This window comes from Lolium rigidum, chromosome 6 (genome assembly GCF_022539505.1).
Source record: "Lolium rigidum isolate FL_2022 chromosome 6, APGP_CSIRO_Lrig_0.1, whole genome shotgun sequence".
NCBI lineage: Eukaryota > Viridiplantae > Streptophyta > Magnoliopsida > Poales > Poaceae > Lolium > Lolium rigidum.
Window position 1 is genome coordinate 164,169,891 of NC_061513.1, and position 16,071 is coordinate 164,185,961.

The window sequence follows — 16,071 nt, forward strand, 5'->3', positions numbered from 1 at the left end:
AAAACAATTTCTGAAAATTATATAAAAATAATAAAAGTTGGACCCACATGTCATAATTTTATTCTTTTCTAAAAATTTATGGAATTATTAAAATTCTGACCAGGGGACCCACGTGTCATATTATTTCCTATTTAAAGAAATACAGAAATTAATAACAGAAAATATAGAAAATAGGAAAAGCTGATTAATGACGTCACGCTGACGTCATGCTGACGTCAGCGGCGTCATTGCTCACAGGGAGCTCAGGTGATGTTGCAATCGGCCGATTCGGGCCGAAATCGCAGGCGCGCGGGTGGGGGAAACACGCGGGGCGACGCGGCAGACCGTTTGGTGGCTGCTCCGTCCGATATTGGCCGCCGGAGCACGGCCGACGGCGAGCTCGAGCGGCGGCCGGGGTCGGGTGCTCATGGGGGCGAAGCTAGAGGGGGAGAGGGAGCGAGGCGAGGGCACTGGGAGGACCAGCAGCTCACCAGGGGCATGATGGCGAGGTCAGCGATGGCCGGGGACGCTCGCCGGCGCCGGAATCGACGGTGGCCGGCCGGCTACTTCAAGGTTAGGGTTTGCTCTGGGGTGCGCGGGGGAGCACGGGGAAGGGGGAAAGTGGGGGCTAGGGTTCGGGCGGCGGCCGACGGAGGTACTTGTAGCCGCTGGGGGGCGGCAGAGCTCATCCTGGCCGGCCAGGCCATAGGGTGGCCATGGCACTGCGCCGACCTGCTTCGGTGCGCGGGGACAAAGACGGTTTTGCAGAAAACCCCCTGCGGGGAAGTTGGGCTGAGGTGGGGTGCGGCTGGGCCGACTTGGGCCGTTCGGCCAGGGAGAGAAGAGAGAGAGGAAGGGGGCCGAGCCCAGAGGAGAGAGAAGGGGTTTCTCTCTTTTTTCCTTTTTCTAGTTTTTCTTTCTCTTTTCAAAACCAAATTCAAAACTGATTTTGAATAGAGTTTGAAAACTCAAACTTTTCAGAGAACAAGGAACACACATGGCCTTATTGATAAATCCAAAAACCATGTTGCTTAGTTTTGAAAATCTTGAGAGATTTGAAGGGAGAAGAAACAGAGAGAGATTTGCATAATTGAAAATTTATTAAACTTTGATGCAAAATTTACTCAAATGCAAACTACATGCATGAGATGCACATGATCACTCATTTATTTATAAACACAAGGTTGGGATGTTACAACTCTACCCCTCTTACAAGAATCTCGTCCTCGAGATTCCTAGATTTTAGAAAAGAAGGAAGGGTACTCAGATCGTAAACGATCTTCTCGTTCCCAGGTTGCTTCTTGCTCAGAATTATTAGACCACTGAACTTTTAGGAACTTGATGCTCTGACGTCGAGTTTTACGCTTGGCTTCATCAAGGATACAAACAGTATGTTCTCGATAAGTTAGATCCTCTTGAAGGTCAAGAGTCTCATGATCAACACCACGAATAGGATCATTGAAGCAACGCTTGAGTTGGGACACATGGAAGACATCATGAACTTCAGGAAAATTGGAAGGTAACTCCAACTTGTAGGAAACATTAGCACGCTTGGAAAGGACGCGGAAAGGACCAACATAGCGAGGAGCTAGTTTGCCTTTGATACTGAAACGATGGACACCCTTGAAAGGAGTGACTCGAAGATAAGCTTGATCACCAATTTCAAACTTCACTTCTTGATGATGGCGATCATAGTAGCTCTTTTGACGTGACTGAGCAGTTTTCAGACGCTCGCGAATGATGCGAACTTGATCTTCTTCTTCATTGATTATATCTGGTCCAAAGAACTTTCTTTCTCTAGTTTCGGACCAGTTCAAAGGAGTTCTCCACCTTCTGCCATACAAAGCTTCAAAAGGTGTCATGCCCAGGCTAGACTGGAAGTTGTTGTTATAGGTGAACTCGGCAAATGGAAGGCACTTTTCCCAATCTTTATCGAAGGATATAACCCAAGCCCTGAGCATGTCTTCAAGAATTTTATTCACTCTTTCGGTTTGACCACCGGTTTGAGGATGATAGGCAGTGTTGAAGGAAAGACGAGTTCCCAGAGCTTTCTGAAAAATTTCCCAAAATTTGGAAGTAAACAAGCTTCCACGATCAGAGATGATCTTCTTAGGAACACCATAAAGAGTGACTATCCGTGAGATATACAGATCAGCTAGTTGACTAGCTTTCATGTCTTCTCGGATAGGAAGGAAATGAGCAACCTTGGATAGACGGTCAATGACTACCCATATAGCATCTCTTCAATTTTTGGTCTTCGGGAGACCAGTAATGAAATCCATGCCAATTTCATCCCATTTCCACTCTGGAATTGATAGAGGTTGGAGAGTGCCAGCAGGTCTTTGATGTTCAGCTTTTACGCGACGACAAACGTCGCATTGAGCAACAAACTTAGCAATCTCTTGTTTCATCCCAGACCACCAGAATCTTTGGCGGAGATCCCGATACATCTTAGTACTACCAGGATGGATGGAGAGGGGTGATTCATGAGCTTCTTTAAGGGTTAGCTCTTTGAGATCCTGTTTATCTGGCACGACTAGACGCTTACCGAAATAAACGGTAACTTGATTACTAATGGAGAAACATTTAGCAACTCCGCTAGCAATGTTCTTCTTGATCTCGGTAATGCCAGAATCTTGCTTCTGAGCCTTATTGATCTGGTCTTCAAGAGAGGGCTTCACCTCTAGATTAGCAAGGTATCCACTAGGAACAATCTCAAGGTTGAGTTTTGCAAGTTCCTCATAGAGAGAAGGTTGCGCTTGCTTAACCATCAGATTGTTGCAATAGGACTTCCGACTTAGCGCATCAGCAACGACATTGGCTTTGCCGGGTTTATAGTTGAGACCCAAGTCATAATCTTTGATGACTTCCAGCCATCTTCTCTGTCTGATATTCAGATCCGGCTGGGTGAAAAGATACTTCAGACTTTGATGATCCGAGTACAACTCGCAACGGTTACCATAAAGGTAAGGTCACCATTGCTTAAGAGCATGGATCATAGCCGCAAGCTCGAGATCATGATTAGTATAGTTTAGCTCATGTGGTTTCAACTGTCGAGAGGCATAGGCCACTACATGGCCATCTTGCATCAACACACATCCGAGCCCTTGGAGAGAGGCATCGCAATAGACAACGAAGTCTTTGCTTGTGTCGGAAGGACGAGCACGAGAGCAGTAGTCAGCTTGGTTTTCAAAACCTGGAAACTTTCTTCAGCCTTTTCTGACCATTCGAACTTCTTATCTTTCTTGAGAAGATCGGCCATTGGCTTGGCAATCTTGGAGAATTCACTACAAGAAAAGTTCTGATAGACAACGTCTCAAAATCGTCCGCTAAGGGGTATTTTTCGTCGCCTATGGGCCTAACCCGACGATATGGGTTCTGTTGTCGAAGCTGCGTCAGGCAAAGTCCTACGACGATTTTTTCGGTCCGTCGTGCTTGGGCGCCCTTCCGCCACGGAAAATCGGACCGTTGCGAAGTGTTTCCGGGAGCCCGTTGACTGCGATGTCATGCAAGCCGACACGTGGTAGACGCGGTTAGCGGCGGTTAACGGCGTTAACCGCGAAACCCCGTGGTAGATGGTAGGCCCACACGAGGCACTGCCACGTCTTAAGCGGGCCGGCCCATTAAGTTTGCGGGCCGGGCCGGCTGACTTAGTTTGACCGGTCAACTATATAGCTGGGCTGGTCCATTAGTTACGTGGGTCGGGCCTAACCTCTAAGGTTGGTCGGTCAAAACATTAATGGGCCGGCCCACTAAGCATGTGGGCCGGGCCGAATGCACTCGTTTGACCGGTCAACGAGGAAAAGGGCCGGCCCACAAAACATGTGGGACCCACTTTCCTGTTAGCGGGCCGGCCCATTTACCAAGTGGGGTCCACCTTAAAGCAAGTGGGCCGGCCCAAGAAGTTATTGGGCCGGCCCAATTAGCATGTGGGTCCCACTTTCCTGCTATCGGGCCGGCCCATTTAGCACGTGGGGTCCACATTAGATCAAATGGGCCGGCCCAACAAGCCGGTGGGCGGGCCAAAAGCACGAGTGGGTCCCACTTTCCTATTAATGGGCCGGCCCATTTAGTATGTGGGGTCCACCATATCGCAAGTGGGCGGCCCAACAAGATAGTGGGTCGGGCCAAAAACACGAGTGGGTCCCACTTTCCTGTTGAAGGGCCGGCCCATTTAGTATGTGGGGTCCACCATATAGCAAGTGGGCCGGCCCAACAGGCTAGTGGGCGGGCCAAAAGCACGAGTGGGTCCCACTTTCTCGTTACTCGGGCCGGCCCATTTAGTATGTGGGGTCTACCATACGCAAGTGGGCCGGCCCAACAAGATAGTGGGCGGGCCAAAAACACGAGTGGGTCCCACTTTCTGTTAAAGGGCCGGCCCATTTAGTACGTAGGGTCCACCTTATAGCAAGTGGGTCGGCCCAACAAGATAGTGGGTCGGGCCAAAAACACGAGTGGGTCCCACTTTCCTCTTAAATGGTCGGCCCATTTAGTATGTGGGGTCCACCACAAAAGCAATTGGGCTGGCCCAACTAGTTAGTGGGCCGGCCCGGTAGTGGGTGGGGTCCACCTTAAAGCAAGTGGGCCGGCCCAATTAGAGAGTGGGGTCCACCGTAAATCAAGTGGGTGGCCCAATAAGTAAATGGGCTGGCCCAATAAGTAAGTGGGCCAGCCCGTTTAGTTGCTTGTTTATATGCCGGCTTAATAGGCGCTTTAGGATTTTGCGGGCCGGCACATATGTGATTTCGGTTAATTGGGCCGTTTAAGGGATGGGAATTCGTGATTTAGATGCGAGAATATTTACGCGAGCAATGATTTACGTCGGATAGCCTCACTTACCACAAGCAACAAAGAAAAAATGCGCGAAAGAACTATAAAAACTAACTAAATATTACATCAGTTGCACGGCTTTGAAAAAATATTACAGAACCCAGCGAAATTGAATGGTAATTAAACCTAGCAATACAATGAAGCGATCAGGCAATCTTTTAAGTTGTCCATGCAGCACCTATATCTGAAACAAAGACATTACAAGTTAAGACAACAACAATGGAAAGGCAAAGACACTACAATATTGTTTGCCAAAGAATTTGGAACTCATCATTTCGTCGTTATAACAAAATCATTGTAATGCGCACAATAAGCAAACAAAGAGTGCATGCCGCATACCAACGACCAATATAACGAGCATGTTAGAATGAAACGACGAGACTTACTACTTGTCGAGTCCCATGCAAACCAACATGTTCGGGAGTACAAAATTGGCATGAACAACATAGTAGCGAGGTTATAAATTTTGTAACAACGGCCGAGCAAGATGAAGTTATGATGGCTACATCTACGAGAGCGAGGAATGTAAACCAAAAATAGAAGTTACGATGGCAAAAGCTAAAGAGGAGGGAATGTGAACCAACATGTGCCAAGTGCAATTACTTCATTTTGGCCGTGAACTAAATAATACTCCTGAACATGTAGTGAAGGGGATGCAAATCAAGATGTTTCGGGATATAAACTTGTAATGAGCAACACATAGAGGATAGTTAATGCTTGGAGCTTAGGATGGACCGGATACGGAATATAGTGGGATCACCTGTGAACTTGTATAAGAGGGAATGCAAACCAATATGTTCGGCATTCCATATGTGAGCGTCATGCCAAGTCAGAGAAACAAGTCAATAATGCAGCTTTTGAAGAACAAGATGGCACGCAAAATTATTATCTAGTAATATGACAAGTTTATTTGTACTACAGGCCTAGATAGCGAGTGATAGCATGCCAAACTAAGTCCTTACTTTGTTAGCTTACAATGAAGTAGATACAAAACAATGGCATCACCTGTAGTACAGGGAATGCAAGCCAACATGTTCATGGAGTAAAAAATTGGCACAAATAACACAGTAGCAGGCCATATTTTTTGTAACAACGACTGAGCAAGATAAAGTTATGATGGCTAGATCTACAGAGCAGGCAATGTAAACCAAATATAGAAGTTATGATGCCAAAAGCTATAGAGCAGGGAATGCGAACCAACATGTGCAATTACTTAAAATTGGCCATGAACTAAATAATAGCAGGATGTTACTATAATACCTATAATTTTTGTAACAACGACTAAGCAAGATAGAAGTTATGATGGCTACATCTACAGAGGAGGGAATGCAAACCAAAATGTTCAATCGCTTAAAGTTAGCAATGAACTAGAAAATAGCAAGGTGTTACGGTTATAGCTAGGAATGAACTAAAAGAGCTTCAGACAAACAAGCATCTGAACCCAGAACATGGCGCTAAAACAAGGGACTTACATTAGGAGAAGCACTGCGTGGGAGTCACGGCGAGATCTTCTTGGGGTTGATAGATCCGGTGATGAAGTACGCTACATGTGCTACTTGGGGTTGGAGAGACGGCCATTACACTTCATGGTTACTCATCTCATCTGCAAAAACGTAACGGCGCATCGTTAGCACAAACAGGTTCCCGCAAGATTAAACAAGAACTTGCAGGCAAGCAATAGAAAAGCGACAGTAGAAGAGTTTAGATCATGCACGGCGCCGGTGAAGCAGATCCGGTTCATGCACAGCGGTGTCGGTGAGCAAGATCCGATGCGGTGCACGACGGATCCGGCGAAGCGGCTCCGGTGGGGTGGATGATACCGCAACTAAAGCGACTGCGGTAGACTGCTGGATGAGCATATGGTTTCGAGGTTCGGCGGGGATGATCCGGTCCGGTTGATGACGGCGTCGATGAAGCGGCTCCGGCAGGCAGCCGGATGACGAGGATCGCGAGGGCTCGGGTAGGCCGGGGAAGTCCGGCGGGGATGTTCGGTGCGGTGGTCGTGGAGGTGGGAGAGAGGGACTTGGGAAGTTCCGGTGGGTGGTCTGAGGGAAATGAATTTTTTTTGGGAGGGTTTCCGGGCTAGGGAGGTGGTGATCCAAAAAATGACGGTCATACCCCCCCACCAACCGACTTTGCTGTCATCTCCACAGGGGTAGAATGGGAATTTGGAAGCGTGTGAAATTTTTATATTTTGTGGGCGGGAAGTTTTGCCGCTATGAGATTTTGAATTTGGCTAAGGTCCAACTATAATGATAAAAAATTGTGAGACCGTACTAGTACCTCTGTTCAAGGCCGAGTGCAAAATCAAATCATCATCACCTTGAATACCGGTTACTATCATCGTGATCTATCTTCTTATCCCATTCAAAAACCCGTCTGAAATATTTCAGGATTGGCGGGAGATTTTGCCGCCCGACTGAGATTTGATTTTGAATATGGCTATGGTCAAGTAATATAATATAATACTAATATAAAGACGGTACACCTGGTTAAGTACAGTACTAATTGCTCTGCTCCGGCAGTCAAGGCCAACAGACCACATCAAGCCATCATCATTACAAACAAAATCGAGTCAAATCTAGAAGCTAGTATAGGAAAAATTCACGAGCAGCATAATAAATCCGAGAAAACTAAGTACGGAGTATAATACATAAAGCTCGCCAAAAGCAGCCAATAACAATGTTAATATTCACGACAAACTAATCCGAAAATAATACAAGACGCAATGTATGGCCAACATGAAGATTAGGATACCCCGGGATGAATGAATCTGATCTTCATTCAGCCTATATTTCTTCGTCACTCCATTCTACGATCCGAAGGAAATATTCATTGAACTCCTTCCGTCTGCGAGTGTGCAGCCAATACATCCTCCAAACGGTATGGCCTTTGTTCATTTCTCATACCGTAGTTTCCTAATCTATCCACACGTATTGGCCACTCATCCCAGGCCTTTATATCATCAAAGTACTCTCTGATATAACCCAAATCTGCGTAGTAGATGCAGCCAGGTCGAAGTGTCGGGTGCACTCTGGTGTCGACGGAGATACACCGGATATAATGGACGAAGAAGGCACGACTGCCAATGTTATTGACGGCATGGAGAGAGCGGCTCTCAGTGTCCACACGGTAGACCAATGATTGACCTTCCTCCAAATGCTTGTTGTCCAACAACACAAGCAGCGAGCACCATCCGACTTCACAAGGTAGAACTTGTTATTTCCAAGTTACGGAAATGAAAATAGTGTATCCATGTTGATCGTGCTCGCGCGCTGCTCCAAGCTGGACATTGTTGTGCACACTAATTTTCCGAACTCAAAATTGTTCACAGCTATTGCATACAATTCACCATTGAACGGGGTAATGCAACGCAGAGAATGGTGCTCGGTCGAAAATCTTCCTTCTCCCCAATCTTCATCTATACCCTTAGTTGGAGTGCTCTCATCGACCCAAGCAATTTCCGCCGGGTAATCTTTGGAAACGAAGACCATAGTCGGGGACTTCATTACGACGACTGACTTCGAATAACATATGGCATATGCGCCTCAAACCTAGTATTCAATGTCTTTGTGAGTGGGTTAGAAGTCGTATCTTGTCCGACTGGTTCTTCTGGGCAAGCACGATGACGCCACGGCAAAAGCCGACGAAGTAGTATCTAAAATATATTGATGAAGATAACATTCAGCACTAAGATGTTTACGATTGAAAATAAAAATAGATTAACTCTATAGATATGGAGGAATTTGAACCTTGCATGAACTTCCGTTAGATCGATGGTGAGGTAGCGGGATGTGCGGAGGTGGAGGAAGGTGAAATCAGCAGCGCGTGGAAGGGCGTGTTCTACCATGATCCATTCGTGCAGGTGCATGATGTCTACGGGAGCTTCTATTCTTGTAGACAGTGTTGGGCCTCCAAGAGCAAAGGTTTGTAGAACAGCAGCAAGTTTCCCTTAAGTGGATCACCCAAGGTTTATCGAACTCAGGGAGGAAGAGGTCAAAGATATTCCTCTCATGCAACCACTGCAACCACAAAGCAAGAAGTCTCTTGTGTCCCCAACACACCTAATAGGTGCACTAGTTCGGCGAAGAGATAGTGAAATACAGGTGGTATGAATATATATGAGCAGTAGTAAAGGCGCCGAGAAAATAGCTTGTCGGCGTGTAGTTGATGGTGGTAATATGGTAGCGGTAGTAACCCGAGTAAAACAATAAACAAGCGGCGATAGCGATATTTAGGAACAAGGCCTAGGGAATAGACTTTCACTAGTGGACACTCTCAACTTTGATCACATAACAGAATAGATAAATGCATACTCTACACTCTTCTTGGATGATGAACACATTGCGTAGGATTACAAGAACCCTCAATGCCGGAGTTATCAAGCTCCACAATTCAATGTTCATATTTAAATAACCTTAGAGTGCATGAAAGATCAATTCGACTAAACCAAGTACTAACATAGTATGCACACTGTCACCTTCACACTATGTAGGAGGAATAGATCACATCAATACCATCATAGCAATAGTTAACTTCATAATCTACAAGAGATCATAATCATAGCATACACCAAGTACTAACACGGATGCACACACTGTCACCATTACACCGTGTAGGAGGAATAGAACTACTTTAATAACATTGCTAGAGTAGCACATAGATAAATTGTGATACAAAACACATTGCAATCATAAAGAGATATAAATAAGCACTTCACTATGCCATTCATAACGGTGAATAAGTATTACGTGAAATATAGCCTAAGAGACCCACACGGTGCACACACTTGTCACCTTTACACACGTGGGACAAGGAGTCTCCGGAGATCACATAAGTAAAATTCACTTGACTAGCATAATGACATCTAGATTACAAGCATCATCATATGAATCTCAATCATGTAAGGCAGCTCATGAGATTATTGTATTGAAGTACATAGGAGAGAGATGAACCACATAGCTACCGGTACAGCCCCGAGCCTCGATGGAGAACTACTCCCTCCTCATGGGAGCATCGGCGGTGATGAAGATGGCGGTGGAGATGACAGCGGTGTCGATGGAGAAGCCTTCGGGGGCACTTCCCCGTTCCGGCGGCGTGCGGGAACGGAGACTCCTGTCCCCCGGATCTTGGCTTCGCGATGGCGGCGGCTCCGGAAGGTTTACGTGGGTTTCATCCAACGTAATAGGGTTTTCGCGACGGAGGCTTTAAATAGGCGGAAGGGCAGCCTCGGAGGGGGCTCGGGGTCACCACACCATAGGGCGGCGCGGCCCCCTCCGGCCGCGCCGGGGTGTGGTGTGGGGCCCCCGGGGCTTCCCTCCGGCGGCTCTCGGGTGTTCGGATGGTTCCGGGAAAAATAGGAACACTGGGCGTTGATTTCGTCCGATTCCGAGAATATTTCGTTACTAGGATTTCGAAACCAAAAACAGCGAGAAAACGAGAGCTGGCACTTCGGCATCTTGTTAATAGGTTAGTTCCGAGAAAATGCACGAATATGACATAAAGTGTGCATAAAACATGTAGATAACATCAATAATGTGGCATGGAACATAAGAAATTATCGATACGTCGGAGACGTATCGGCATCCCCAAGCTTAGTTCTGCTCGTCCCGAGCGGGTAAACGATAACAAAGATAATTTACTAAGTGACATGCCATCATAACCTTGATCATACTATTGTAAGCATATGTAATGAATGCAGCGATCAAAACAATGGTAATGACATGAGTAAACAACTGAATCATAAAGCAAAGACTTTTCATGAATAGCACTTTCAAGACAGGCATCATAAGTCTTGCATAAGAGTTAACTCATAAAGCAATAATTTAAAGTAAAGACATTGAAGCAACACAATGGAAGATTAAGTTTCAGCGGTTGCTTTCAACTTGTAACATGTATATCTCAATGATAGTTTGTCAACATAGAGTAATATAACAAGTGCAATATGCAAGTATGTAGGAATCAATGCACAGTTCACACAAGTGTTTGCTTCTTGAGGTGGAGAGAAATAGGTGAACTGACTCAACATAAAAAGTAAAAGAAAGGTCCTTCAAAGAGGAAAGCATCGATTGCTATATTTGTGCTAGAGCTTTTATTTTGAAAACATGAAACAATTTTGTCAACGGTAGTAATAAAGCATATGAGTTATGTAAATTATATCTTACAAGTTGCAAGCCTCATGCATAGTATACTAATAGTGCCCGCACCTTGTCCTAATGAGCTTGGACTACCGGATCATCGCAATACACATGTTTTAACCAAGTGTCACAATGGGGTACCTCCATGCCGCCTGTACAAAGGTCTAAGGAGAAAGCTCGCATTTTGGATTTCTCGCTTTTGATTATTCTCAACTTAGACATCCATACCGGGACAACATGGACAACAGATAATGGACTCCTCTTTAATGCATAAGCATGTGGCAACAATTATTATTCTCATATGAGATTGAGGATATATGTCCAAAACTGAAACTTCCACCATGAATCATGGCTTTAGTTAGCGGCCCAATGTTCTTCTCTAACAATATGTATGCTCCAACCATTAAGGTGGTAGATCTCTCTTACTTCAGACAAGACGAACATGCATAGCAACTCACATGATATTCAACAAAGGGTAGTTGATGGCGTCCCCAGAAGCATGGTTATCGCACAACAAGTAACTTAATAAGAGATAAAGTGCATAAGTACATATTCAATACCACAATAGTTTTTAAGCTATTTGTCCCATGAGCTATATATTGCAAAGGTTAATGATGGAATTTTAAAGGTAGCACTCAAGCAATTTACTTTGGAATGGCGGATAAATACCATGTAGTAGGTAGGTATGGTGGACACAAATGGCATAGTGGTTGGCTCAAGGATTTTGGATGCATGAGAAGTATTCCCTCTCGATACAAAGTTTAGGCTAGCAAGGTTATTTGAAACAAACACAAGGATGAACGGTGCAGCAAAACTCACATAAAAGACATATTGAAAACATTATAAGACTCTACACCGTCTTCCTTGTTGTTCAAAACTCAATACTAGAAATTATCTAGACTTTAGAGAGACCAAATATGCAAACCAAATTTTAGCAAGCTCTATGTGTTTCTTCATTAATAGGTGCAAAGTATATGATGCAAGAGCTTAAACATGAGCACAACAATTGCCAAGTATCACATTATTCAAGACATTTTACCAATTACTACATGTAGCATTTTCCGTTTTCAACCATATAAAAATGAACAAAGCAGTTTTAACCTTCGCCATGAACATTAAAAGCTAAGAACACATGTGTTCATATGAACCAGCGGAGCGTGTCTCTCTCCCACACAAAAACAAAAACAAAAACAAACAGACGCTCCAAATAAAGTACATAATATGTGGCCGAATAAAAATATAGTTTCAAGAGAAGGAACCTGATAATTTGTCGATGAAGAAGGGGATGCCTTGGGCATCCCCAAGCTTAGATGCTTGAGTCTTCTTGAAATATGCAGGGGTGAACCACCGGGGCATCCCCAAGCTTAGACTTTTCACTCTTCTTGATCATAGTATATCATCCTCCTCTCTTGACCCTTGAAAACTTCCTCCACACCAAACTCGAAACAAACTCATTAGAGGGTTAGTGCATAATAAAAAACTCACATGTTCAGAGGTGACACAATCATTCTTAACACTTCGGACATTGCTCAAAGCTACTGGACATTAATGGATCAAAGAAATTCATCCAACATAGCAAAAGAGGCAATGCGAAATAAAAGGCAGAATCTGTCAAAGCAGAACAGTCCGTAAAGACGAATTTTAAAAGGGCACCAGACTTGCTCAAATGAAAATGATCAAATTGAATGAAAGTTGCGTACATATCTGAGGATCACTAACGTAAATTGGCATAATTTTCTGAGTTACCTACAGAGAATTAGACCCAGATTCGTGACAGCAAAGAAATCTGTTTCTACGCAGTAATCCAAATCTAGTATCAACCTTGCTATCAACGACTTTACTTGGCACAACAAAACACAAAACTAAGATAAGGAGAGGTTGCTACAGTAGTAAACAACTTCCAAGACACAAATATAAAACAAAGTACTGTAGCAAAATAACACATGGGTTATCTCCCAAGAAGTTCTTTCTTTATAGCCATTAAGATGGGCTCAGCGGTTTTAATGATGCACTCGCAAGAAATAGTAGTTGAAGCAAAAGAGAGCATCAAGAGGCAAATTCAAAACAAATTTAAGTCTAACATGCTTCCTATGCATAGGAGTCTTGTAAATAAACAAGTTCATGAAGAGCAAAGTAACAAGCATAGGAAGATAAAACAAGTGTAGCTTCAAAAATTTCAGCACATAGAGAGGTGTTTTAGTAACATGAAAATTTCTACAACCATATTTTCCTCTCTCATAATAACTTTCAGTAGCAACATGAGCAAACTCAACAATATAACTATCACATAAAGCATTCTTATCATGAGTCTCATGCATAAAATTATTACTCTCCACATAGGCATAATCAATTTTATTAGTTGTAGTGGGAGCAAATTCAACAAAGTAGCTATCATTATTATTCTCATCATCAAATATAGGAGGCATATTGTAATCATAATCAAATTTATCCTCCATAACAGGTGGTACTAAAAGACCAATATCATTATAATCATCATAAATAGGAGGCAAAGTATCATCAAAGTAAATTTCCTCCTCAATGCTTGGGGGACTAAAAAGATCATGCTCATCAAAACCAGCTTCCCCAAGCTTAGAATTTTCTATATCATTAGCAACAATGGTATTCAAAGTGTTCATACTAATATGTTCCATGGGTTTTTTAATTTTCGCATCAAACCATCCATGTCTTAAATCAGGAAATAGAATAAGAAGCTCATTGTTGTCCATTATGCCAAACTAGTGTAAACAAGAAACAAAAAGATGCAATTGCAGGATCTAAAGAAATAGCTTCGAGCACACACACAACGGCGCCAGAAAAGTACTTTACCTGGGACCGGAGTATGAGAGCCTTTTACCTTTCCTCCCCGGCAACGGCGCCAGAAAAGTGCTTGATGTCTACGGGAGCTTCTGTTCTTGTAGACAGTGTTGGGCCTCCAAGAGCAGAGGTTTGTAGAACAGCAGCAAGTTTCCCTTAAGTGGATCACCCAAGGTTTATCGAACTCAGGGAGGAAAAGGTCAAAGATATCCCTCTCATGCAACCACTGCAACCACAAAGCAAGAAGTCTCTTGTGTCCCCAACACACCTAATAGGTGCACTAGTTCGGCGAAGAGATAGTGAAATACAGGTGGTATGAATATATATGAGCAGTAGTAACGGCGCCGGAAAATAGCTTGTCGGCGTGTAGTTGATGGTGGTAATATGGTAGCAGTAGTAACGCTAGATAAAACAAGTAAACAAGCAGCGATAGCGATATTTAGGAACAAGGCCTAGGGAATAGACTTTCACTAGTGGACACTCTCAACTTTGATCACATAACATAATAGATAAATGCATACTCTACACTCTTGTTGGATGATGAACACATTGCGTAGGATTACATGAACCCTCAATGCCGGAGTTAACAAGCTCCACAATTCAATGTTCATATTTAAATAACCTTAGAGTGCATGAAATATCAATTCGACTAAACCAAGTACTAACATAGTATGCACACTGTCACCTTCACACTATGTAGGAGGAATAGATCACATCAATACCATCATAGCAATAGTTAACTTCATAATCTACAAGAGATCATAATCATAGCATACACCAAGTACTAACACGGATGCACACACTGTCACCATTACACCGTGTAGGAGGAATAGAACTACTTTAATAACATTGCTAGAGTAGCACATAGATAAATTGTGATACAAAACACATTGCAATCATAAAGAGATATAAATAAGCACTTCACTATGCCATTCATAACGAGTGAATAAGTATTCGTGAAATATAGCCTAAGAGACCCACACGGTGCACACACTCGTCACCTTTACACACGTGGGACAAGGAGTCTCCGGAGATCACATAAGTAAAATTCACTTGACTAGCATAATGACATCTAGATTACAAGCATCATCATATGAATCTCAATCATGTAAGGCAGCTCATGAGATTATTGTATTGAAGTACATAGGAGAGAGATGAACCACATAGCTACCGCTACAGCCCCGAGCCTCGATGGAGAACTACTCCCTCCTCATGGGAGCGACGGCGGTGATGAAGATGGCGGTGGAGATGGCAGCGGTGTCGATGGAGAAGCCTCCGGGGGCACTTCCCCGTTCCGGCGGCGTGCCGGAACAGAGACTCCTGTCCCCCAGATCTTGGCTTCGCGATGGCGGCGGCTCTGGAAGGTTTCTGTGGGTTTCGTCCAACGTAATAGGGTTTTCGCGATGGAGGCTTTAAATAGGCGGAAGGGCAGCCTCGGAGGGGGCCTGGGGTCACCACACCATAGGGCGGCGCGGCCCCCCCTCTGGCCGCGCCAGGGTGTGGTGTGGGGCCCCCGGGGCTTCCCTACGGCGGCTCTCGGGTGTTCCGGATGGTTCCGGGAAAAATAGGAACCCGGGCGTTGATTTCGTCCGATTCGAGAATATTTCGTTACTAGGATTTCGAAACCAAAAACAGCGAGAAAACAGGAGCTGGCACTTCGGCATCTTGTTAATAGGTTAGTTCCAGAAAATGCACGAATATGACATAAAGTGTGCATAAAACATGTAGATAACATCAATAATGTGGCATGGAACATAAGAAATTATCGATACGTCGGAGACGTATCGGTGCACGTCGGGCTCGGGTAAACTCGAGCGCCAATTTCTACAAACTTGCCTCAAAGCGAGTAGGTGTCCATGTACTCCTCGTTCGCCAGTAAGCGGTCCCCGATCTTGTGAAGTGGTCCGTCAGCCCGGAGAGAGGCCCAGTCCACGGAGGCGCGGCGCTTGGATGCGCCGCCCTCGGAGGCGACGGTCTCGGGGGCGACGGCCGCCGGCGCATTCTTCTTGTCCATCGCCGGCAGGGAACGCGCGTAGGGCGGTTGGTGTTTTTTCATTCGATTTGGATAAGTTGATGGGACGTGAGAGGCGTGGTTGCGTGCGTGAGTGAGAATGAGACTGTGTGCAGAGGGAGGGACGGAGGGGCTCTGTACGAGCAACGTGACGGTTGGTCTCGGCAGTTTCTCAAAAAAGCTAGACGTTTGGTCTCAACACGCGCACCGCCTAACCGCTGCGCACCACGACACGTGTCCGTGGTACTTCACGTCTGCACCGTTACGTGTACTCAGTTCTACCGTCGAGCCTTACACTGG